The sequence below is a fragment of the Elephantulus edwardii genome, unplaced genomic scaffold (genome assembly GCF_000299155.1).
Source record: "Elephantulus edwardii isolate Elephantulus edwardi_28Jun2011 unplaced genomic scaffold, EleEdw1.0 scaffold00465, whole genome shotgun sequence".
Classification (NCBI taxonomy): domain Eukaryota; kingdom Metazoa; phylum Chordata; class Mammalia; order Macroscelidea; family Macroscelididae; genus Elephantulus; species Elephantulus edwardii.
The window spans coordinates 664,403-667,756 of NW_006400215.1; the positions used below are offsets into that span (position 1 = coordinate 664,403).

Consider the following 3,354-nt stretch of genomic DNA (forward strand, 5'->3'; position numbering starts at 1 on the left):
TAAACAAACTAAATAAAAAAATTAAAACACACACACACACACACACACACACACAAACCCCAAAAGTCAAAGCAGAGTAAAAAGTTTTTAAGGAGGAAAAAAAGTGATTATATCATACTATCTTCCTTTTTTCCACTTTACAATTTAATAGCTCTTCCAGTGCTTTAGGGTAAAATGGGGTATTTCAAAGATCTAACATGAATGAGACTGAAGAAAGACTTAGAACACATTGAATAAATGTCTTGATTGATTCCAACGACCGCCCAACTCCTGAATGAATCATCTCTGCTGGGAAGCAATCTCAGCTGTTTTTCAGGTTATTGGCAATCAGTGAGTGGTCTTTCATTCTGATGATCTTATTTATTTTCATAAAAGGTTGACATTTTGGGTCCTAAGACTTAAAGGTGGAGAGGAATAAGCTTGCAGATATGCTGGATATACAATCTTACACTGGTTATTTGTTACAGCATGAGAAAGGCAGTAGGCTAGAAAGATTCCAATCAGCTGGAAGCAAGCAACTCCAAAAGAAAATCCTGCAATAACTCCCATTTGTGATTCTATATTTGCCATGATCCTTATGAAACAACCTTTGTTTATGTTATTTGCACCTTTGCTTGGAGAACATTCAATTTTACAGCAGCTCTTTGGGAATCCTTGATCTGAATAATAATAATTAGTATCTTGCCAATCTGTATATGTGGTGACACCACAACAATGTAATGTACTTTGGATCTTGTCTACTGCGTCACTTCTATAATCTCCTGTAGTGTTATAATGCTTCAGAGCTTTTTCATAATTAATCTTGAAGCTGCTCTTAATCTCATGTCTGAAAACAAATCCTACGATAGCAGCAACTAGTTCAACCAAAAAAAATAAGAGTCTGAAACATTGCATACAGTTTTAGCATCCAACCCGAAGTCCAAGCAGGTAGCACAACAGCCAAAGGTGCCCAAAGAATAATGACAGTGCAAGTGCCCATGAGCACGAAGGGGATATTGGTGGCCTTCTCATTTAAAAGGGAAAAATAATTCTCCATGCTCACCTTGCCCCAAATGCCAATGGCAAGAAGGATAACACCAGTTATCTAAAAGATGAACGTGTAGATCAAGAGGATGCTCTTCAGACAGGTAATGACCGGTTTCTTTTGCAGTCTCCTATATGATGGGATACCATGACTTGCCTAAGACTGCACCACCATGCCAGGCAATTCCCTGTAGAGCTAATGAGGGGTATGCAAAGCTATATCATACTATATTAAGATAAATATGAATATCAAAGGCAGAATTCAGATGAAGATAATTTATTGCTCTTGTGTGCCATCAAGTTGCCTGTTACTCATAATGACCCTATGCACAATTGCTGTGAACCCAGCCCTATCCAGAGCCAATCTTGCTGTCTCTGACACTCCCACGCCCATTACCCCAGTTACTGTGTCAGTCTATCTCATCCAGGATGTACTTCTCCTGTTCTGTCCCTGCATCCTTCCTAGCATGATGTCCTTCACCAAGGACTAGTCCCTCCTGGGATCATGCCCAACGTATGTGAAGATAATATGAGAGCATAAAAAAAAGGAAACATTTCATGTTTTAGATATACTACTGCTATTATCAGATGGATGTTGGCAGAAAGCAGAGACTACCAGAGGAATGTCTTTCTATGTTTCACTGACTATACAAGGACATTTTTTTTCAAGTTGAACTCAAGATCTTTATTGATTTAATTGTAACAGCAACTATTGGTGATTCCCCCCCCCCCCACAAGGACATTTGACTGTGTGGATTACAACAAATTGTGGCTAACCTTGAGGAGAATGGGAATCCATTTTTGATTGTTCGTGCTCATGCAAATACTATACTCAGACCAGGAAGCAGTCCTCAGAATAGAGCAAGGAAACACTGAATGGTTCAAAATCAGGAAAGGAGTGTGTCAGGGATGCATCATTTCTCCATACATTTTCGATCTGTATGCAGAACAGATCATTTGGGAGGCTGGGCTTTATGAAAAGGAATGTGGCATCAAGATAGGAGGAAGACTCATCAGCAACCTACATGATGCAGATAACACAACTATGTTTGCTGAAATGGAGGAGGACCTGAAGAGCTTGCTGCAGAAGGTCAAGGATTGCAGCCTTAAATATGGATTGAACATCAAGAAGACAAAGATTCTCACTCCTGGGCCAATTGGCAGCACCATGATAGATGGAGAAGAAATTGAGGTTGTTAATAATTAAAGCTTGCTTGGCACCAGCCAACACCAGCAGTCAGGAAACCAAAAGATGAATTGCACTGGGGAAATCTCTCAGAAACCTCTCCAGAGTACTGAGAAGCAATGATGTCAGTCTAGAGACTAAGGTGTGCCTGATCCAGGCCATGGTCTTCGCAATTACTTGCTATGTATTAGAGAACTGGACAGTGACTAAGGATAACAGAAGAATCAATGCCTTTGAATTGTGGTGCTAGAGAAGAGTCTTGAACATACCACGGACCACCAAGAAAACAAATAAGTCTGTCTTGGAGAGGGTGAAGCCAAGTTTCTCGTTGGAGGCTAGGATTTTGAAGCTCTGTCTCACATACTTTGGGCATGTGGTCAGGAAGGACTAGTTCTTGGAGAAAGACATCATGCTCAGAAGGGTTGAGGGACAGCGCAGGAGAGGAAGGCTCCAGATGAGATGGATTGATACAGTAACTAGGACAACGGTAGTAGGTGTGTCAGAGTCAGTGAGACTCAAAATAGGGCAGGCTTCAGAACTGTTGTACATAGGGTCTTTATGAGTCGCAGCAACTCAACAGCACATAACAACAAGAGTAACATTGGGAAATGACATCACACTAGGAAAAGTCAGGAAAAGATGAAGCCTTGTCAACAAGATGGATTGACAATGACTGTACCAACAAACAGGAGATCAGAGATCAAAAGGTCAAAGATCCAGGTGATGCTGCTGCAGGGTCAGGCAAGATTCAGTTCTGTGGTTCATGGGGTCACAGAATGTTGAGTTGCCTCAGTGGCACCTAACACCAACAATAACTGCTGCTAAGTCATTTTCAACTTCTGTTTACCCACCCTTGGGTTTCCAAGGCTGTGAATCTTAACAGACACACTAAACCACCAGGACTTTTTAAACAACAACATATAAAAAACAACAACATCAAATAGATAGTTATGATTCACCAAAACCAGAAACCCCAAACACCCCATGGCAATTCTGTGGAAAAGAATTGTCCTATAGGGTTTCCAAGACTATAAAAATCTTGGTTGAACAAACGAATGGGTAGAGAAGCTGTGGTATATTCGCACAATGGAATACTATGCTGCATTGAAAAACAAGGAACTCATGCAATATTATTCAAAATGGGT

At 40.6% G+C, this 3,354-nt stretch overlaps 1 pseudogene; it reads right to left on the reverse strand.

The window, feature by feature from the left end:
* Window positions 1–366: 366 nt before the first annotated feature.
* On the reverse strand, window positions 367–907 carry LOC102871763 (annotated as a pseudogene).
* Window positions 908–3,354: the final 2,447 nt, after the last annotated feature.